General features: G+C 43.0%; 1 protein-coding gene across 2 annotated transcripts in view; it reads left to right on the top strand.

Moving 5' to 3' along the window:
• peak1 (pseudopodium-enriched atypical kinase 1) overlaps positions 1–23671 on the top strand; it is a 327914-nt gene that overhangs the window by 88758 nt on the left and 215485 nt on the right. For both annotated transcript variants that reach the window (XM_084316260.1, XM_084316259.1), the window contains exon 3: positions 9490–9542. The gene's annotated coding sequence lies outside the window, so the exon portion shown is untranslated. The remainder of the gene's footprint in view (positions 1–9489; positions 9543–23671) is intronic.

Genomic DNA, 23671 nt, shown 5'->3' with positions numbered 1-23671 from the left:
AAAACATTTAAAATAAAGCAGATTTATTACTAAGGCCGATCCTGGTGGCAGTTCTGAAGGAAAAAATAAGAGAGAGAAAAGAAAACGTTTTCACGCACCGCATACAGAATAATACCAAGTTTTTGATCCATTACTTCTACAGACAAAAGTATAGACATGAACCATTAGCTTGGAGTCATCGGACAAAGATGATTGAGATATAATCTATGTTCCTCCATTAGGAGGTATAATATGCTTCTTCTATGTGCCAAGAAATGCAGAAAAGGAAGTCTTTGATTCATGACACGGTACACATATGCTTCTTGGTTTTCGGATGTTAGTATTGGGGAAATAATTATCTAATACTCAGTAGCCTGTGATATCAGGCTGATATTCCATAAGCGTATTATCATCAGTATTCGCAGTATCCCTAGTTTTCATTTGTTTTTAGTGATATAATCAAAGGATTCATAAAATCCAGGAGGGCAAAAGAGCAGCTGACTCATTTCTGGACATCCTTTGCTTTGTTGATCCTAAAAATACAGACGGAGACAAATCACAAATTATGCTGATAATTCACTTCCGTTCCATACGTGTTTCCTCCATGCAGAGTAATACACACCCATGAGTGGTCAGTTGTGGTTTGTAGGGAAAGAGGAGCCTCCACATTATTGAGTATGAAAACAGAACCTCTAAGCTAATGGCTAATCTTTCATTCAGGGTCTGCCTGGCTTCCCTCCACCCCAGTATTGATCATTAGGAGCGCTGATTTGCCCATTTTATGTAAGACTTGAATTAATGTACAATTTATATGCAGTGCGACGCGGCATCGAAGAGGGTCTTCAGGCGAGAGGGCGACTGCATGCTCTGAGTTTTAATCACCCTGACTTGAAGGGGCAATCAACATACCGGTAAGACATGTTTTCACTTGCGGTGAGAACATCACTGTTGTTTTATTTAACCTTTGTCTAACCAGGACAAACCCAGATTAAGAATCTCTTTTCCAAGGGAGACCTGTGGCTGTAATTGCAGCAAATTCTGCAACGGTTTCAGTAGTACCAAAAGAAAAAAAAGAAAAAATCAGTGACACAAATGTAGAAGCTTCATCCTTTGATCTACATTTACTCAACATTAGCTCAAATGAGTGGGGACTAAATTAATTCTAGCTTTTGAAAGCTTTTACTGAAGACAGATAAGAAATGACTTTTCACCCAAATGCACAAAAATAAAATGTAGGCTACCAGTAACCAGACCAATTTCTTCTATTTTCATTGTACGTTTTGGGAATATACAATACAGTATTAAAATGGTGCGCTCAAACTTTGCCTAAGGCCCAAAAACCTGTGCTGTTGCTGCAATCAATCATCCGTTGTTTTGGTTTGGACATTGCTGGATACAGAATTAACCTCTGCAAGCATTTGGGAGCAGGAGTGTAATGCAAAAGTTAATTATGCATTGAACTGATTGTATTCCCCGCTAATGTTTTCAGTCATCTGCTCAATGCTTACTTTCAGTGTTACCAGACTTGCTGAAAAAGAGGCTACATCAAAGTCTCAGTTTCAAATATTCAGGCCTGTCTGAAGCCAAAGATTAATGTCGTTGTGGCTTCATTCATACTTATTTCACGCAAAACCCAGCTAATATGTGATGTCATGTAGGGCTGACCTTCGAAGCTTTTTTTGGCCGTCGAAGCTTCGGGGGCCGAGATTCTATTTTAATTCGAAGCTTTGAGATATCAAAAAAAATATTATATATATATAAATAAAAATTATTATTATAATTGTTATTATTATAATAATAATAATAATAATAAATAATAATTATTATTATTATTATTTTATTATTATTATTATTATTATTATTATTATTATTATTATTATTATTATTATTATTATTATTATTATTATTATTATTATTATTATTATTATTATTATTATTATTATTATTATATTTCTTTATCTTATGTTGTGGGACTTGTACAGCACTTTGGTCAACTTTGTTGTTTTTAAAGTGGATTGGATTGGATTAATTAATTAAATAATAATGAGTCAGGAGCTGCGCTGCCTGGGCGGCTGCTCTCCGTTACACAGCCAACGACATTACATTACATAATTATGTTGCAACCTTCGTCTATAAAGCAAACAATTATATAAATATTTATATGTAGTTAATAGAGACAAAGGCAGAATTCGACTTAATTAACCACGTTTTATAAGACATGTTTGTATATGGGTCGGGACGCGTGTAGCTTAATCCCAGCGGAAGAGTCGCAGAACGCTTCCGCATTCTTCGGCCGCACGCCAGTACGGTAGATGCGCATTTCCTTTTTCCTTCGCCCAGGTGCCCACGAGGTGCTCGCTGCGACGGCTATGCGCATGAGATCCCCGCTTGGTTCGACACATATTAACACGCTTTGGTTCATATTAATCACGCTTTGGTTCATATTTCTTTGGTTCATATTAATCATATTAATCACATACACGCGATGGACGCAGCAGGCGATCACTGCTACTGTTAAGGCCTCTACATGCTACAGCAACTTCAACACAACATCGGCGCGATTTCAGCGCGGTTGTTTTAGAGGGTCTTGTAGACTGTGTTGCTTGGACGTTGCGTACATGTCCCCAGAATCTAATCTGAACAACCGTTGCGTTGATATTGCGTAGCAGTGATTGGTTGGTTAGCGAATGGGGGCGGGGCTGTCATAGAATAATATTAGTCCCGCAGAGAATAATATCCTCCATTGTTGAAGCCAGCGTCACATAGCTCGCCTTTTTCTGAAAACCCAAGCACATATTGTTCCATAGCATACGCCTTCAGTTGATCATGACAAATCCTCTTACCTTGACGATTAAAAAGCCTCCATAATTTAGTAAATAAAGATGTAGCCAGCCAGCTAGCATTGGGTCTATTCAAAATGCTATCCACATTAGCTAACCAAGTAAATACAATGGTATCCGTCCTGAGGTAACGTTAAATACAACGTTTGCTAGTCGAATGACTGGACACACACAGGGACAAATTAAACATCAATCAAGTAATTTATTCCAATAGGTAGTTTGAGCTGCATGTGAGCCGAGGTCCTCTCCATTGGAAACTAATGATGTTACGGTAACGTTAGCTCGAAAAGCACAGAAAGTCAAGCTGCTAGCAACAGACACTATAACACTTCCGGTCGGGGGTTTTCAAAATAAAAGAGCGACGTCTAAAATCACCGGAAATACGTTTATTTTGTACATTATCCAAAGTTAACACGAACCTAAACTAACTTTAGATTAGTTTAGGTTCGTGTAACGTTAGATATTGTAAAAAATAAACGTATTTACGGTGCTTTTAGACTCGCTCTTTTATTTTGAAACCCCCCGCCCGGAAGTAAAAATTATACTTATTTTTCTGCTTTTATCAATGGGTTGGTTGAGAAGGGAAGCGTCATCTATCTAGGGAACCTAGCTACATACGGGGTACAATGTTACATAGGCTGCGCGTTGATTTTGCAGAAGCATAAAGGTAGAGTGTCCTGCAACACCCGTTGCTTTGTCGATGTTGTGTCGAAGTTGCTTTGAATTTGCTGTAGCATGCAGAGGCCTTTATTCAGCCGCGCCGAGGTACATGCATTTGTACGTCACAGGAGAGAAACCGTGTATTCAAAGAAAGCTATTAAAATAGTCTTTGAATCTAAATATACTTTCTTTGTAAAATGTGTCATAATGTAGCATTTGTGTGTGTAACGTACTGTAAAAAATAAATGTTTTTTCACAGGAAATTCACTTCTCTGGTCTGCATCCCCTTAACAATTGTGTGTATTGAGCCGTACTGTATTGTACCCATTCTGCAATCTGTTATTTTCATTCAATCAATTTCATTCAATCAATTTTATGAATGACCGAAAAAAACAATGTTACAAAGTAAAGTTGACAGCTGCGTTGTGTTATCGTTACAATGTACAGGGAAATAACATTATGGCGTTGCGAGTGAATCGCGTCGCGATAATATACATGTATTTCATAATATGTAAAGTACAGTTGACAGCTGCGTTGTCCTCGTTGGATAATATGTAAAGTACAGTTGACAGCGAGTGAATCGGTGTTGCGATAATATACATGTATTCCATAATATGTAAAGTACAGTTGACAGCGAGTGAATCGCGTCGCGATAATATACATGTATTCCATAATATGTAAAGTACAGTTGACAGCTGCGTTGTCCTCGTTTGGATAATATGTAAAGTACATATCAATCAATCATGTACCTCGGCGCGGCTGAATAACAGTAGCAGTGATCGCCTGCGTCCATCACGTGTATATATGTGTGCTAATATGGCGCGTTAGCATTAATATGTGATTAATATGAACCAAAGCGTGTTAATATGTGATTAATATGATCGCCTGCTGCGTCCATCGCGTGTATATATGTGTGCTAATATGGCGGGTTAGTATGAACCAAAGCGTGTTAATATGTGATTAATATGAACCAAAGCGTGTTAATATGTGATTAATATGAACCAAAGCGGCGAACCAAGCGGGGATCTCATTCGCCTGGGCGAAGGAAAAGGAAATGCGCATTACCGTACTGGCGTGCGGCGAAGAATGCGGAAGCGTTCTGCGACTCTTCCGCTGGGATTAAGCTACACGCGGTCGGGACACTGCTGCTGACTGGGTGTCTTATCAAACACAGGTAAAACTAAAAATACTATAGAGAATTGTCAGTGCTGTAAAGTTTAAACCTTTTTAAATCTTAGACAACGAAACACTTTGCTTTTATGAAATATTGTAAGCCGTCATTTGAGGCTTTATAAAAGCAGCAAGTTGTATTCAACACAGAGAAGAGTTAATGAGGAATCTCCATGTGCTTGTTATAGTTAACATTACAATGAGAGGCGGAGTTAATGAGGCGTATGACGTCCGTTGCATTGGAGGCTCAAGATTTTGCAGGTAAAAGAAAATATATATATATTCAAAAAAAAAAATATTCAAAAACAAATGTCCCATTCGAATCCTGTGCCCATTGAACAAAGCTTCGAAGCTTCGAAGTATTTAAGACAGCCCTACTGTCATGTGAGTTATGTTCAGTAGCAAGTACTGTAGGTAGGTACTTGTTAAGTAATGTAATGTAATTGCATCGTACAAAAACCAGCTCGTACAGTAGCCTGACTGCCATTGTTTATCCTCTTAACGGGCATGGGCCCATCAAATGACCACATCTGACTGTAGAGCGTTGTAGCCAACGAGTGTCCGCTTCCAACGGGAGGGGTGGGGGGGGGGGGGGGTGCGAATAGAGGAAGTAGGTGAAAGTTGACGAGCTTCACGGAGAACGCACAGAGGTGGATAGCCACAGAGGATTTTGGAACACGGTTTGCTAAAACCTTTCTCAAGCACTCATTTTTGAACGGATCTGGACCTGTACTACATGAGACTTCAGGCTATGGAACCACTGTGTTTTCCAGCTCATACCTCTATGCTGGAATAATGGAATCTGGAATCTGGCAACCAATAAAGAGAAATGTGAGTACACAAGTTCAAATTCAACTCAAGTTCAAACCTCTGTTACTCTATTTCATTAGCACTAAAAGTGATTATCCTTTTTTGTCTTAGTAACCTCAGAATGTTACCTTTCAAAATAGACCAGGCTCATGCATGTGCTATACGTATAAACTAAAGTATAAAGCTAAGCTTTGCAAAAAAGGTATGCAGTCCTCAGAATCAAAAAAAAAAAGAAAGAAAGAAATTGCACTTTTTGACCCACCTGTTTAAGACCTGTTTGATCATATATATACACATTTGTGATTAACCCCCGAGGGGATAATGTGAGGATGATTGGTTTTTTTTTGGACTCTGTGGTCATCATGGATGTTGTTATAGGCTAGCTGGGGGGTGGACGTCCCACGCTCTAAGTCTCTCTCTCTCCTCTCTCTCTCTCTCTCCCTCTCTCTCTCTCTCCATCTCTCATCTCTCCATCTCTCTCTCTCTCTCTCTCTCTCTCCATCTCTCTCTCTCTCTTCTCTCTCTCTCTCTCTGTCTATCTCTCTCTCTCTATCTCTCTCTCTCTATCTCTCTCTCTCTCTCTCTCTCTCTCTCTGTGTCTCTCTGTATGTGTGTCTCTCTATCTGTGTCACTCTTTTTCTCTCTGTCTGTCTGTTTGTCTGTCTCTCTCTGTCTCTCTGTCTTTCTTTCTTTCTTTCTTTCTTTCTTTCTTTCTTTCTTCTTTCTTTCTTCTTTCTTTCTTTCTTTCTTTCTTTCTTTCTTTCTTTCTTTCTTTCTTTCTTTCTTCTTTCTTTCTTTCTTTCTTTCTTTCTTTCTTTCTTTCTTTCTTTCTTTCTCTTTCTCTCTGTCTTTCTTTCTTTCTTTCCTCTTTCTCTCTGTCTCTCCTTCTCTGTCTGTATCTCTCTCTCTCTCTCTCTTCAGCATATATATTCATGTTAGAGTCTCATCCATACTGACCTTACAATGTCCAGGTTCCGTCCTTATTTTATTATTATGGCTGTGTTTCTAATGAGGATCTTTGCATTCTACAAGACGTCATACATTTAACTTTTCATAGATTTGTTTTCAAATGTCTTGGGGTAAGAATAATGTGCATTGTGTTGTTTTTCAACCGGATATAGTTTATTTAATGAGGTAGTTTCTTACATGATTTCGAAGAGAAAGTCACAACCCTGAATCCTGATTGGCAGACAATACCAGCAGGTGCAAACCTGTTGATTGGAAGGTTCCAAGTTCCAAACAATGTGTTGGATTAGTGCCAAGTATTGACCTGTCATGTGGAAACTGGAAGTAATCTGAAACTGCATGTTTTTTTGGCCAATACTCCATGGGATTAGCATAAAGTGGGAATGTCTATAAAGTGGATACCCATATAATCCATCTTCATTCGGATATCTTGAGGTCAGAGGTCATGGGGCCCCTTTGAAAATGGCCATGGTTGGTAACAATGGATGGAACAACGGAATGAGATTGTTTAGTTTCATGTGATAACAGTACCTTCACTCTAGCTTTAGAACTGATCCCGCTACAGCCTCTCGGGGGCCCTGCGGGTCTCTTAGGGTCAATTCCAACAATAGGTTGAATAATGTAATGCTGTCAAATGGCGATCCACCACTTAGTATTGCACTTTGTTTAAATTACTGTTTTTACATTTTTGGTCTGATGTGTGGGTTGGAGTTTAGTAACTTATAATACTGTGCATTTCTCCAGAGCCTGAGGTTTGGCCAGCAATATCAACAGCGCTCCCCTATCGCCCACTTAACTCCAACCCACACATCAGACCAAAACTTGGTGGTGACTGTTTGACGGCATTACAGATTCTAACGTTGATATACTATACTACTATATACAAATACTCTGTGAGATCCATTATGTAATGTGTCATCATAGCTTCTGGTAATAGTGTATACATGTGGTCATAGCTTCTGGTAATAATATATACATGTTGTGATTGCTTCTGGTAATAGTGTATACATGTGGTCATAGCTTCTGGTAATAGTATATACATGTTGTCATTGCTTCTGGTAATAGTAAACACAGTGAACAATGGATTTTCCATCCTTATCCGTTGGTAATAGCTCCCCCCTAAATTATTATGATTGATAGTCTCTCTTTTCCATTTGAAACTTTCTACTGCCAGGAGGGCCATAGAGTCCAATTCATAAGATACCAAATGGCCAGAAACTAAATTAGATTTTCTTTAGAGAGCTGGGTGGTAGTGGAGGAAACTAGTTTAAGAGAGAAAGTAGGACAGAGTTTTAAATTGGGCAGAAGTGGAATATCTCAGTTAGCCGTGAGTGTGTGAAATGGAAATCTAGTGGAGCGAGTGTGAATATTTCAGCCAGATGACCTGTTCTATACTCTGTAGTCATTTGTCAGCAGGGTGATGTATTTGCTGTGAGATTGTGTGTAGTGATGATGAGATTTCCTAATCCCCCATTACCAGCACAATGCATCCAGAATCCTGATTAGGTGCAGGAAACCGCATTAGGATTCAAACTGTCTCTCTCTTTCTCAGCCGAACGACAAAGCAAATGGCAACAATGTCTTAATAATGTTGTTGTCTCACTCTGTACCCGTTTTCAGTATATAGGACTTTGTCAATTAGATGTTTCAATTGAGTTGAACGAGACCAAATTGACTGATAAATGAACCAAGAGAGGCCAGCCCTGAATATTTGATGTATTAAAAATGTAAATATGATGCTGGTAAAACTCAGCGCCCCCTAGCTCCTAGGATGTCCAACTGGCCCAGCATGGTATATACCACAATGAAGTGTTTTAAGAGTCCAGCGCCCCCTAGCTCCTAGGATGTCCAACTGGCCCAGCATGGTATATACCACAATGAAGTGTTTTAAGAGTCCAGCGCCCCCTAGCTCCTAGGATGTCCAACTGGCCCAGCATGGTATATACCACAATGAAGTGTTTTAAGAGTCCAGCGCCCCCTAGCTCCTAGGATGTCCAACTGGCCCAGCATGGTTATACTGTACCTCAGGGATGGAAGGGGAAGCAGATGGTCGATCCCTCAGTAATGGAGAATGTAACGAGGTTGGAAACATGTCATGGTTAAAAGACGGTGGTGCTCACCTCTCTGTCCGGCTGTTTGAGAGGAGGTCACTCATACTGGTGGAGTCAGTGTAAGGGCAGTGAAGTAGACGGGTCAACATGGGTTGAGGGCGGGGGTGTTCACTAGTGAATACTTTGCTCGCACTAAAATGGTGGTTTAATCATCTCATGCCTTGCTCGTAACAGAGTCGTTCAAATCGTACAAACACTGTGAGTGAGCGTTCATCCTCTGCATAGAGACCGGAGTCTGGACCCAAGTAACATGTTGTCATGTAGACGTTATGAGTCTCAGGCTTTCCTATCAGGTTTCATAGACGCAACGCGATATGGCCTTCATCCCACAGCCCACAATCGCCCCTCCTGCGCTGTGGCATCCTGTTGCCGCACGCCTCTCACTCAAGGTCAGCTGCTGGAGGAATGTTGGGTTGATAGAGCTTTAACCACGGCCCGCCAGACCCGCAGAAATGTGTGAGAACTGGGGTACGCCACCGCAAGCTACGGTGACGCAGCCAAGCCCTTACCTAGCACTATGTAGAACAGTGGTGCTCAAGATCAAGTGTGCCGTGGGATTTTAGACCAATTCATTTCTTATAAAGCTTCATAAAATTGGCTTCAATTCCTACACGGTCGTACATAGTTGTAATGTCATTGTGTACTTCACCGTGCTGGAGTACAGAGCCAAAACAACAAAAGATTTTCTTGCTGTCCCAAATATTTACGGACTGCATTGTACATTCTGTCATGGAACGTCTACAACCGTAGCGCATCGGCCGTTCAAAGACGCTCAAAATAGTCATACATGGTTGTTTCCCTTCAGGGTTCAATTGAAGGAGCTTAATCTGATATTGTTGTATAATAACGGTCGTGATACGGTCATATCTTTTAGTCTTAACTGAATGCATCATGTGATTGTGCAGTAAACAGGAAATGGACTTTAATATTCTTTCTCTTTTTCTATTCCCCAGGAAATCACTTGACGGCATCTTTCCAGAAAGGGATATTAATATCAAGACAACCGGTGAGTTCCTTCATCCTCTTGTAGCTGCTGTTGCTGTACATTTAAAGGCCCAATGCTGAATCTTGTTGACCGTATAGCTATGGGGTGTATTCACGTACATTCTAGAATGATTTTTATTTCTAGATGGGAAATGTGCTTTTTTGGAACATTCTGAATCAATGTGAATAATATACAGTATGTCTGTTTTACTCCAGTATCCATTATCAACGTAAACAAACACATTACAGCCCCCAAAACACACCAATTGTCTAGTGTTTCCCCCTGTATCTGGAGCTCAGTCAATCAACTAGACTAGAGAATGAAAACGTGTCTCCATTTTGTGATGGGGCCACCAATTTGTTTTTTTATGTTTGGATCGCAGACTGTGTGGTTGTGAAAGGTTAACCTTCTGTTCTGTGGTAGTGAAAGTGTTAATCCTTTGTAGTGTAGTTGTGAAAGGTTAACCTTCTGATCCACTTTTTCTCCTTATTTTCTATTTTTCTCCCATCCGAATTTCGCCTCGCCAATTCTCCCTTCAATTCTCCCATCCCCTGTCTGGAAAGTTGCTAGACTATGCCTCCCACTGGTCGGCTGCAGTGTGGACCAAGTCTTGCATCACGTGTCCCCTCCGGTACACGAGGAGGCAGCTGTCGCATCTTTTCACCTGTACAGCACGATCTCTCAGTGGCGAGGAGTAACGCGTGGGAGGCTCACGCTGCCCCCGATACTTCCTGATTCTGCTGTACAGGCGCACCAACCGACCTGTAGGAGTCGCTGTCCACAACGTCCAATCCCCACCCACCGGCTTTCCCACCCCTAACACTGCCTAACGCTGCCAATTGTGTTAGTATTAACGACCAGCTAAGCCGCTAGCAACGCCGAGAGCTGGGCTCGAACCCAGCATCTCCTGCATTAGTGGCGAGCGCCTTGCCCACTGCGCTACTTAGCCGCCAAAGGTTAACCTTCTGTAGTGTGGTACTGAACCTGTTAACCCTTTGTTGTGTGGTAGTGAAAGGGTTAAAAAAATCTGTGGATTTCCCTCAGTAGGATTGTCATAATAACTCCCTGACAGACTGAAAATAACGAATTAAAATACCTGCCGCTCATCCATGTCGCCCTCGACCACTTTTTTTCAGCCAACCCTATCATCCCAGAAGTCATTCAGCTGTCTTTGACTATTCTGTGAATTGATACGTACAGTATTTCTTGGATTCCTAATCCCGCATTCATGACAATTCTCCACCGTGTGAACCCGGAGAACTCCCTCATTATTATTCTCACTCTCTGTGAATATTTAGTGAGTTATTCTCCGGTTAAGCTAATTTGGGGTGCTGTAGCGCTATAAATAGAATGGAACGACCTGGTGATGCCTCTTACCACCGTAATGACTTCCGAGTTGATGCACTGGCAATAATAATGCTGATGGCTTTGCGATTGTTTCGCTGTTCTGTACATGTGTTGATTGTATAATCCCCAGTTGTCATCAGGTATCCTGCTCCCAGACATCCATGCAGGTTTTTAATGACTTATTAGAAGCTGTATACTGTAGTGGTTCTGACGTGCCATGTAGAATGTCAAAGGCACACGTGTCTATATGATGTGGGACTGTACAGAGGTCGACACGTTCTGGCACTCTGTGTCATCAGCACTGTCAGTCATTATGGAAACAATACCCTTTTCCTCTGCTTTGCTTCTGTTAGTTGACGATTCAGGAAGTGACTTTCCAATTCCTTACCGTCACATTAGTCTTGGCCGGCATAACTGTTAGAGAGATCTGTTGCTAGGATACATGGTACCAAACAGGAGAATGTTACAATTTGGGATGATGTCATTTTCCCTTTGTCTTGGTGTTTTTGTTTGTTTCATTGTCTTCTACACTCCAACCGGTCTTTGTATATTGTTTAAATAAATAAAACAAATTGACATCCTACCCCATAATTTAAGGCATGCTTTCAAAATTGCAGTCTCACATCTCTGTGAGATGTGCTCTATTAGCTGCTTCTGACAAACTCCTTGCCTTTATTTAGGTAGAGCTAGAGACAGGGCTGCGTTTACAGTGCAAATTACAGTGGGATGTGACATCTTTTTTTTATGTTTTTATCATTTTTGTAATCATTTGTCACAATTTGTGATTATTATTACATAATTGTCCTTCAAAGGCATATGTTTCAATCCACGTTTTATCACATCATCTTTATATTGCTGCAAGAAGATATTTCAGATTAACTTCAGAAATATGTGTGTAATTTTACAATTTCTATATATAATTTACCACAGTATAGTAAAACTCCATACCCACTCTCTCTCCCTGACTCTCTCTCTGCCTGACTTTTTTGGACTCTGTGGTCATCATGGATGTTGTTATAGGCTAGCTGGGGGTGGACGTCCCACGCTCTAAGTCTCTCTCTCTCTCTCTCTCTCTCTCTCTCTCTCTCTCTCTCTCTCTCTCTCTCTCTCTCTTTCTCTCTCTCTCTCTCTCTCTCTCTCTCTCTCTCTCTCTCTCTCTCTCTCTCTCTCTCTCTCTTCTCTCTCTCTCTCTCTCTCTCTCTCTCTCTCTCTCTCTCTCTCTCTCTCTCTCTCTCTCTCTCTCTCTCTCTCTCTCTCTCTCTCTCTCTCTCTCTCTCTCTCTCTCTCTCTCTCTCTCTCTCTCTCTCTCTCTCTCTAGCTCCCAGGTGTGGATGTGTGGCACTGTGTGAGTGAAGAAGAGCATACAGAAAAACCAACAACACCAGCAGTTATGAGGTCTTCACACGATTGGCGTAATAATTATTCATGCCTGTCTAGAATGCGCTCTCTGACTCGACCCGCCGGGGGTATTAAATACTGATGAAACAGATGCTCCTCTGAAATGCGTATGGGTTTTAAAGAGGAACAGAGCATTCATCTCATTCACTTAGTGGAGGATTTCAGGAGGCAGAGAGGAACAGGGGAATCCCGGAGAGATGATGATGATGTTAGATTGTAATTATTTTCAAGTGGACAGAGATGGGAGGAGTGCTATACCTGTATTTATCAAGCATCTTACATGTAGGAGTGCTGATTGGAGAACAGATTGGCTCATTAGTCATACTGAGGTGCATGTGGTCGTGTGAACAGAACACTGATCCTAGATCTGTGCTCCTATTCTTAGAAGTATGATAAATATGGGAGTATGTAGTATGTATGGGGAATGCACATCCATAAAGCTGAATAATTAGATGAATATTAATTAATTAAAAGCTTTGTACATACACATTTAATATTCTACATACAGTAAGTATTTGAGTAGTTATTAATCAACTCTTTCCTTCCTTTCTTTCTTTCTTTCTTTTCTTTCTTTCTTTCTTTCTTTCTTTCTTTCTTTCTTTCTTTCTTTCTTTCTTTCTTTCTTTCTTTCTTTCTTTCTTTCTTTCTTTCTTTCTTTCTTTCTTTCTTCCTCCTTCCTTCCTTCCTTCCTTCCTTCCTTCCTTCCTTCCTTCCTTCCTTCCTTCCTTCCTTCCTTCCTTCCTTCCTTCCTTCCTTCCTTCCTTCCTTCCTTCCTTCCTCCTTCCTTCCTTCCTTCCTTCCTCCCTCCCTCCCTCCCTCCCTTCCTTCCTTCCTTCCTTCCTTCCTTCCTTCCTTCCTTCCTTCCTTCCTTCCTTCCTTCCTTCCTTCCTTCCTCCCTCCCTCCCTTCCTTCCTTCCTTCCTTCCTCCCTCCCTTCCTTCCTTCCTTCCTTCCTTCCTTCCTTCCTTTTTTCCTTTCTTTCTTCCTTTCTTCCTTCCTTTTGAAAAGAGGGGTGTGTATCATCCAGGGTGTTTGATTTACATGCATGGCTGAGGAACGAGGCATGACAGAGCTCCTCCACTGATCACACACTTCTGTTATTGATGAGCTGCACACAGAATCCATGACGCTGCTCTGGCTCATGCCTGCCTCTCCCCGTGTGGGTGATTAAGCACAGTATTTGCTCACAGGAATGCACACAGACTTAAAAACATGCACACAAACCTCTGCAAATGCCTTGTTTACATACCATATCATTAGCATGGTATGTGCAAGGCTTTTTTCACATATCTGTTCAGCTGTGGAGAACGTGAGTGTGTACAGCCGATCAATATGTTTACCTCCTCTCCGATAGATGGCCACTGGTCTGGCAACTGTTCTTGTGTGACATGTGACACAGTTCAGTTCAGTTAAATACAATTCAGTTGAATCAGAGTAAATCAGATATAATACACAACTGATATAGCCTTTAGAGAGGCAGGCTTTTCACTGGTTTGAATCCTCACTTGGCTTGGAATTCTGGGAATGAGTAACGTCTCCCCTCCCTCGGAAACTAGGTATGTCCTTGAACAAGAGACATAACCCCCCACCCAGCTTCTCGATATTTGACAGTGTCGGGCTGTGGTTGTACTAAACAGCTCCCAGGTGTGAATGGGGAAATGTGTTAGTGTGCATGGTGTTGCTTAAATAGCCCATACAGTAGTACATGCTCACCAAAGTGTAAGTAAAGGTTAAAAGAGAAAAATTAGGGGCGCCCTCGTGGCGCATACCATAGTGCCTCGGGCACCTACGCGGCCGACCCGGGTTCGATCCCAGCTCCCGTCGTTACTTGTCGCATGTCCTCCCCACCTCTCCTCCCATTCGCCCTCTCCTCTGTCGGTCCTGCGTAACCAATAAAGCTGTAAAAATGCTAAAAAAAATAAAAATAAAATTAATAAATTAATTTAATGCAACTAGTTGGAGAGATGGTTGTGTATGTTGGAGTTGGCAGCCCCTCCTACCTCGAGCCTCCTCTTAGTCCATAATGGGGGACTGTATTAAATATGGCTGTCCTGATGATGATGTCACTCAGTCCTCCTAATCTACCCCCACAATGCAAAGCATGCGACACATCCCCCAGAATTTGGTGCCCGTTCTTTTCAATTACAATTCAAAATATACCAGCTATCTGAGGAAATATACATGTAATATACTCTGCCGAAAAACATCTTACCTACAATACATAACAAAATGACTAAAAAAATATATTAACTCATTCAGCGCCAACCACGTAATAATACGTGTTTGTTCGCCAGTGGTTGAGCGCCAATCACGTAATATTACGTTTTTAGATCGATTTTAATATTCTATACACTCTCACGGACCTCGCCTGTTATCATTAGAACTCACCTTGAGACCTTGAGAGTGCAATGCCGGCCGAATCCTGCTAGGTGGCAGTATCGCCTACCCTTTGAAACCTTATTTCACACTGTGTGTTACATTTTATATGGTTCGGGTGGAGAATTTAGACCCGGGCAAGTGAAACGCTTCATTCAAGCTACTTGGAACACGTCCACCACACTTGATGCATATTTTGTGCCATTTCATGTCAGGGACCCGATGGACGTCAATACTGGAAATCGCAAACAGACAATTGGAATATTAATTTTGGAATAACTCCTAGCAAAGGTAAGGACTATATGACGTCAATCCTACTTTGATCCTACAATGATTTCACATCGATCGCAACGATCAACATATGTAGTATTCAAAATGTATGCCGTTGCTGACGATCAGAGCATCACAAAATGATCCCCCCCCCCTTTGATGCGTTCATGATGAAAGATAATACCTATTATATACCTTTGATTTGGAAATAGTATCGTGTCCAGGCGAGCAACGCGAACGACTTAAGCAAAATGCACATAGCGCTCCATAACTCAGCTTCCAGGAATTAGCCAGGATCACTCTGAAACTATACAATATTCACCACGGGATAACACGCGAACGTATACATGAAAAGATTAACTCTTTTTTACGTATTGGACTACAAATAGTGTCTGTCAAATGAGCCAGACTATTTTCTCCATAGCTATAATATAGAATATACAATAGATCCGCAAAGATCGTGAAAATAGGCAATGGAAAGCTGGCGCTAGAGAGCAGAGATGGGCGCTGGCTATGGTGTTGAATGAGTTAAGAGATATCTTGCAAACTCAAGTATGTAACTTATCTGTATTTTTTTTATTTGACTAGAATGTTAGATTTGATTTTATAATGTGAATTTGTATATTTAATTTAGAATTTTAGTGTTTTGTTTTATAGAGGCTCTTTCATGTGTCTCTAATGGGGATCCTTTAATAAACATAAACATACGGCTCGTGACGGGCACCAAGATGAGGGACCACATTCCTTTATTGATCCCCTTGGGGAAATTCAGGCATTCATTCATTCATTCATTCATTCATTTTATTTAGTTTCGTACATGGGGGTACAGTTTTTTAACATAATACACCCATGGCCGAAAAGGAGCAGGATGAAGAAAACTGTCCTTGTATCCCTACACTGGCTCCCGGTAAAACAACAAATACATTTAAAAATCCTCATGTTCACATTCAAAGCCATAAACGGTCTCGCCCCAGCCTACATAAAGGAACTCCTGGTCCAATCAGCCAGCTCCAGATCCCTCAGATCAAACAACCAAATCTGCCTAAAAATCCCCACACAAGACTGGTGACAAAGGGAAAGGGACCTAAGGCCATGCTCAAAACCCACCTTTTCGCCATAAACAATCCATGAGCTAGTTTTGTATTGGAGTATGACTGGTGTATTATGTCTGTCTGTTCTCTATCTGCTTGGTTGGCCTGCATGTATTTTTTTCTGTTTTCGTATTGTTCCTGTCTTTTTTGTTTCTCTTTCTTTCTTGGGATGCACCCCGGGCCGATGTAACTATTGGTTGAGGGGCGCAATATAAATAAATGTATCATATCATATCATACATTTGAATTTTTTTGCAGTGAAACAGGATGCTAGACGCTTTGCAGTGTGGGACAGATGGACAATTTCTGATGGCTTCAAACGTGGGGGCAGCCATACTTAAATATCCAGTACAATTTAATTCAGCCATAAATAGCTTATTGTGGAATGTTAATGTCATGAGTATAATTATTTTTCCAGCTTCACTTGTATAATTTGATTTGTTTTAGTGCACCCTCTCTGAGCACAGGCAACTCTCAGCATGTTGAGGGGGCGTGGCCTTCTGTTCATTGAAAGGAGATGTCAAGCTAGTATCATCACATGCAGCTTTCAAATGTAAACAAATCCATGAGCCCAGTATGATCGGTTGCCATGGGGGGTTAACATTGGCTAAGCTTGTCACAGTTGATGTGGTGTTTTTGAACCACTAAAATTAACACAATTTTAACAAACTAGTTTCATTACCTGTTTGTGGGCTAGCTAGCTGATATCCTGCACAACTACGGACAACTGACAGACTGACTGATGGGCCAATCAGGGTATTCCAAGTATCTTGTGCAATAATTCACTAGTTGAAGAAACATATGGCTTTGATTCAAAACCAAATTCACAACAATACTTAACAACATGGCCCCCCTAAGAACCACCAGGGTTAAAAATCGCGCTGAGCCATGGATGCACACTGACCGCTATGAAAACCAGAGACAAAAAAATGCTCTGAACTTCATGAAAGTCAGACAAAGCTTGCCAAAAGCTCAAACAGTGAACTCCAAGCTGACGTGGTTGAACTCAAAATACAAAGAAACAGACTAAGAAACGATGTAAACACCATGATCAAATCTGCCAAAAGAAATTTCATCAATGACAAAACTGAGGAAAACAAAAACAAACCCTGTGAACTTTGGAAATTACTCAACAACCAACTAGGCTGCAGCAAAAAACTAAAAAACTGATTTACAAATATAAACAAGACAGAAAACACTCTCATCACAGACAAACTGGATGTGGCCAAATACCTAAACATATTATTTACAAACATAGCCACACCACTGGTTAATAAACTACAGTACCCTCCCACTCAGGGCATTTGGTGGTAGAACACATCCTAGCCTACTACAAAAACCTAGGGGTCCGCAAAGATGACTTCAAACTGGAAATGGTAACAGATGAGGTACTCAAAAAACTGAGTGCCCTCCAACCTAACCAGGCCACTGGCCATGACAATATCCCCTCCAATTTTCTCAGAGACTCAGCAGCCACCATCACCCCAGTCATTCACACACATAATAAACCTCTCCATAAAACAGGGACATGTCCCCAAAGACTTCAAAATTGCGAGAGTGACCCCCCTGCACAAAAAAAGGCAGCAAATTAGACCCAGGCAACTACCGCCCTGTTTCTATTCTTACCTCCATCATGGAAAAAATAGTCTACGAACAGGTCGAAAAGTACCTTGCAAAAAAAAAAATCTAATCTAAGAATTCCAATCTGGCTTCAGAACATCCCACTCCACTGACACATGCCTTCTCTATTTGAACGACCACATCAAACAAGAGGTGGACGCGGGCAAATACTGCGGCATGGTCATGCTGGACCTACAAAAGGCCTTTAACACTGCAATCACTCAATTCTGATTGACAAGCAAAAAGCAATTTTCTTTTATAGTTTATCAGTGAGCTGGATGCAATCCTACCTGGAGGGGAGAGAACAGATGGTAGAGGTAAACGGTACTCTACCCCCCCCCCCCCCCTCCTAGTGAGCTGTGGTGTTCCACAAGGAAGCATACTAGGACTGTTACTGTTCCTAATTTATGCAAATGACATGTCGTCAGCTTGTGACTGCAACTTGTTCCTGTTCGCGGACGACTCAGCCCTGCTGGTCTCTGACAAGAACAAGTTACAGGTTGAAAAAACCCTCAGCTCAGAACTCGGCAGAATCTGCACCTGGCTCGCTGATAACAAACTATCATTACACCTGGGTAAAACAGAGTCCATTCTTTTTGGATCAAATAACAAACTCGGCAAAACCAACGGCTTCTCTGTTACAGTGGGTGACAATATTGTCACAAGGAAAGATGAAATGCCATCCTAGAGGCAAATCTTTCCTGTGACAAAATGGCATCCAATGTTATCAAAAAAGTCAAACAACGAACAAGATTCTTGTACCGGATCTCCTCTCTGGTAAACAAGAATACCCTGAAGACTAACAGGAGCACTCATTCAAGAGCAAATACAATTAAAACATCAAATCATCAGGATCTTTCAAAACCACTCTCAAAGTGCATCTACGAGAGACTGCAATTCAAAACTGGCCCCTGTAAATGTCCTAACCCAACCCCCTCCAATGTACAGTAAATGTCCTAACCCAATAATACACGAGACCCTCTTCTTGGGACCAAGTAAGGGTTCGTCGATATTCCAATATACAGTTTCCCCCACCCCACCGACCTTTTGGCACATCCACAAAATTAAAGTTAATTCAGTGTAAATGCTCATTTTGGAACATCCTCACTACTACACAAAGTAAATCTCCTTGTCCCCTGTCCGTTGTTACACATTGCAGTTTTGGCCGTGTGGTTTTTAACGTTGGGACGTAACTGTTGAGAGCAACTCCCACTGTCCCCACAGACGGTGTATTTTCTCCTCGGGCAGGGCAGAACTTGACCCCTTTGCTCTCTCCTGTTTACTTCCCCCCCGAGCCAGAGATAGACATTGTTGTCTTTTAAAGACAATGGAGATATTTGTTCTCCTCTGTCAATGTTATGCGTGTTCAAATTCACAAACCTGTGCTGTTTATGGTGAAAACGTGTGTGTATGATTACAGACAGAGTGAGCTAAACTTTTGTTTTCAGCCCCCGAAACTGTCTCTGAACACTATTTCGGGCACAATGACATCATGACTTGTAGGTTATCACCCTGCAACATGGCAACGTGTTGATGGAGGGTTTTGCCTGCCCCGTGTGGAATTTCCTTTCAAGGCCTTTTGTTGACACCTCCCCCTCCCCCCTGTATCCCCTTTGTCCTCCCCCCTTACCTGGTCATCCCTCATCCGCCCCCTTTTCTCTCACAGAAAGTGAGAGGTGCTTGACCCAGTCTCCTGGCCAGAGAAATTCACGTCCTCTACTGAACTCCTAACCCTAAATTATATATGATTAGCCATTTTGTTTTTAACAATACATTTGTATCAACCATGGGGATTTGACCATGCGCATGATTAACTCATTGACTGCCGGGAATTAGCCGGGGCCCCGCTCTAGCACTGCCACGCTTTAAAAGATAGGAGTGCGTCACCTTGTTTGTAGAGCTATAACTATATTCTATATTATAGCTATGGATACAATACTATGGCCCATTTGACATCACCTATCTATCGTTCAATATGTGAAAAATAATACGTTTTTCCATCCATACGTTCCCGTGTTATACCGTGGTGAATATAAGTATGGTTTTAGAGCGGTCTAGGGTCATTCCCGAAATGCTGAGTTATAGCTGTATACGTAAATTCCACTATAGATGTTGCCATTTCTTGCCTGTACACGCTATTATTCCAAAATCAAATCTATATCATAGGTATTATGTTCCATAATGAATGCATGCATTTCTGATTATTTGATTGTCAGTAACGGCATTCGTATTGAACACTAAAAACGCTTATCAGCCCGATCGGTATGAAAGCATTGCAGGATCAAGCAAAAATGTACGTCAAATCGTCCTTACCTGTGATCAGGAGTATTCCAAAAATTATATTCCAATTGTTTGATCGCCATCTGGTACATCCAATGTCCATTTGGTCCACGGCATAATCCACCACAACATATGGATCGGGGATATTTGACGCGCTTCAATGGAACCGGGAGAACCGTTCGCCTCGCCCGACAAGGACAAATGAAACCCGATACATTTGGCCGTTCCACAAGGTTACAAAGGGTGCTCGAAACCACCCTCTAGCGGGATGCGGCCGGTATTGCACTTTGGCATTCTCAGGATGATTCCCCATGTTAACCCCGAGTCCGTGTGCCTGTAATGAATAGAAATATCGAATAAAAGAAATAACGATCAAATAACGAGTATACTCGTTGTTGGCATTCAACGATTGGCGCCCAATAACGAGTAAACTCGTCGTTGGTGGGGAATGAGTTAACTGCTCCGGTTACACCACTATTTACTGTTCTTATCTTTACTTTAATTCTTTAATTTAATCTCCTATATTGACTGAGGAGAACCCAAATATAATCAATATGCCTAAATTGAAACAACATGTGCATTTGTACAGTATAGCACTTTTATGAGTCTTCCGACCTCTCAACATATCACTCACCTTCACCCTGACAGCGAAGGCAGCCATGCCAGGATGTCGACCACCTAATCTGGGAACAGTTAGGGGTTAAGTGTCTTGCGCACACTTCGCCAGGAAGTCGTGAGGAACCGGGGATCGAACCTGGAACCTTACAGATTACCAGATGACTGCTCTACCTCCTGAGCCACTGTCACCCATATAAATGTAAACACCTTACCTTGTTTACCCTTATGTTCTGATTCTGTGGTGACACATAACACACAATATTCCATTTACTCATAGTCAAACACACATACAGAAACACACTCATCTCATCTCATCTCTGACCTTTACCGGGATATTAGCTGGTGTCCGGAATATGAATGTACATGGAGGACACTCGAATAACTCATTGGGCCTCATTCACAAAGCGATATAAGAACAGATTTCGTTCTTAACTAGCATTTCTTCTTATTTTGTTCTTGATTTTATTTATAGCATTTTCAGCTTTTTTGGTCAACGCAGGACCTTTTGGCCACGCAAGACTGACAGAGGAGAGAGGGTGAAACGGGAGGAGAAGAGGGGAAGACATGAGGCATATGGCCACCGGGTCGGGGAATCGAACCCGGGGCGACCGCTTCGCGACTCAGCGCGCTATGTGGTGTGCTACTGGAGCGCCCCGGTCGAGAGCACTCTTACCCAGATAAGAAATTCTTACCCAGATATATATATTTATATATATATAAAAAAAATAAAAAAGCCTAACATTGGTCAATTGCCCCCAAATACGACTTAAAAAAAAAACAGTTAGATGTTCTGGCCGCCCAGGCCATACGCATAGAACGCATACGTAGAGATCGTCTATATCAGTGGTTCCCAAACTTCTTGTTTATGCAGACCACTAGATTGTTATATCAAGAACATTTGCGGACCACCTCGTATGCAAACAGTAAAAATAAATAAATAAATAAACAACTGACTTTGACCCGCGTCGCGGGCACTGCGTTCCGTTCTCAGAATGGATTTGAGAGAGAGAGAGAGAGAGAGATGTGCCATCCAGTCTGACTTGGAGCACGCACTGTACTATGCGCACTGCCAGCCAGGTTTTTATGCAGAGATATTCAGACCCTAGATCTATTTGCAGAGCCAGATGAGTGGCTGCTTAACCGTTAACCGGTATTTCCCAACATACTGCTAGATTCAGTCTTGACAAAGCCTACTTTGCTGGAACGATTAATTTTGCATGTGTGTGTGTGTGCGCTCGTTGCGGGAGGTGGCCAGAAGTGTGCAACTAGACGGTATAAATATGGAATATTAATACAGTATTCCACTATATAGCTATAGGTGCTGTATGATGACAATACATTTTAATTGGATCTAATGTTGATCTGTCGCAATCGCAAAGCGCTCCAGCGCTGGTCTGTTGAATACGGGGATCCGCTCATGCAATGCAGACCCAAGTTTGCACACAGCTCTCGTATTATAATGATCCCGCGGGGCGTGTCTGTATGCAAATGAATTGTGCGAGAACGCGCATTCCAGTTTAGAATGAGTGGGATTCATCATTCAATACACCTGGGTAAGAACAGATTTGTTGTCTTAACAGACGGTTAAGAAACACTATAAGAAAAATAATAAGAGAGTATTGGTGAATGAGGCCTATTGTGTTTGAATAAAAAGCTGTTGATGAAATGGCCGACTCCAGCCCCCCGACCTGGTCCAGCCCCCCGACCTGGTCCAGCTTCTGACCGCCTCCAGCCCCTGACCCCCTCCAGCTTCTGACCCCCTCCAGCGCCTGACCCCCTCCAGCCTCTGACCCCCTCCAGCCCCTGACCGCCTCCAGCCCCTGACCCCCTCCAGCCCCTGACCCCCTCCAGCCCCTGACCCCCTCCAGCTCCTGACCCCCTCCAGCTCCTGACCCCCTCCAGCTCCTGACCCCCTCCAGCCCCTGACCCCCTCCAGCTCCTGACCCCCTCCAGCCTCTGACTGAGTCCAGCCTCTGACCCCCTCCAGCCTCTGACCCCCTCCAGCTCCTGACCCCCTCCAGCCCCTGACCCCCTCCAGCTCCTGACCCCCTCCAGCCCCTGACCCCCTCCAGCCTCTGACTGAGTCCAGCCTCTGACCCCCTCCAGCCCCTGACCCCCTCCAGCCCCTGACCCCCTCCAGCTCCTGACCCCCTCCAGCCTCTGACTGAGTCCAGCCTCTGACCCCCTCCAGCCTCTGACCCCCTCCAGCTCCTGACCCCCTCCAGCCCGTGACCCCCTCCAGCCCCTGACCCCCTCCAGCTCCTGACCCCCTCCAGCCCCTGACCCCCTCCAGCTCCTGACCCCCTCCAGCCCCTGACCCCCTCCAGCCCCTGACCCCCTCCAGCTCCTGACCCCCTCCAGCCCCTGACCCCCTCCAGCCCCTGACCCCCTCCAGCCCGTGACCCCCTCCAGCCCCTGACCCCCTCCAGCTCCTGACCCCCTCCAGCCTCTGACTGAGTCCAGCCTCTGACCCCCTCCAGCCTCTGACCCCCTCCAGCCCCTGACCCCCTCCAGCCTCTGACCCCCTCCAGCCCCTGACCCCCTCCAGCCTCTGACCCCCTCCAGCCCGTGACCCCCTCCAGCCCCTGACCCCCTCCAGCTCCTGACCCCCTCCAGCTCCTGACCCCCTCCAGCCTCTGACCCCCTCCAGCTCCTGACCCCCTCCAGCCTCTGACCCCCTCCAGCCCCTGACCCCCTCCAGCCTCTGACCCCCTCCTGCTCCTAATAAACATCCTGACCCACCTCTCATCACCATCTGGACACCATGTGCTCATAGCTGCTGGTTTGGGACATGTGACCCAGTTTCCTGTTAGAAATGACACAACGTCTGCTACAATGAAGCCTGCCACTGTATCATAGGAGGTCCGTTGACCTCCTCCTGCGTGGTACCTACCTTTTAATATACTTGTTGCAGTATCATAGATGGCCTATGGTAGCGCTAATGAGATCAAATGAAGGGTTTAGGAGACAAGGCGGTAAGGATGCAGGCTCACAAAGAAAATACCAGGGATGACCTGGCTGATACCAGGCTAAAACAGAATGAATGAATGAATGAAAAACTTTATTTAACAGATTGCAGAATGGGTACAATACAGTACGGCTCAATACACACAAGTGTTAAGGGGATGCAGACCTGAGAAAGACATTTGTC

This window comes from Notolepis coatsorum (assembly GCF_963971535.1).
Source record: "Notolepis coatsorum genome assembly, chromosome: 6".
NCBI lineage: Eukaryota > Metazoa > Chordata > Actinopteri > Aulopiformes > Paralepididae > Notolepis > Notolepis coatsorum.
Note: the sequence above shows the minus strand (reverse complement) of the source record. Positions and strands in the feature narration are given on the sequence as shown.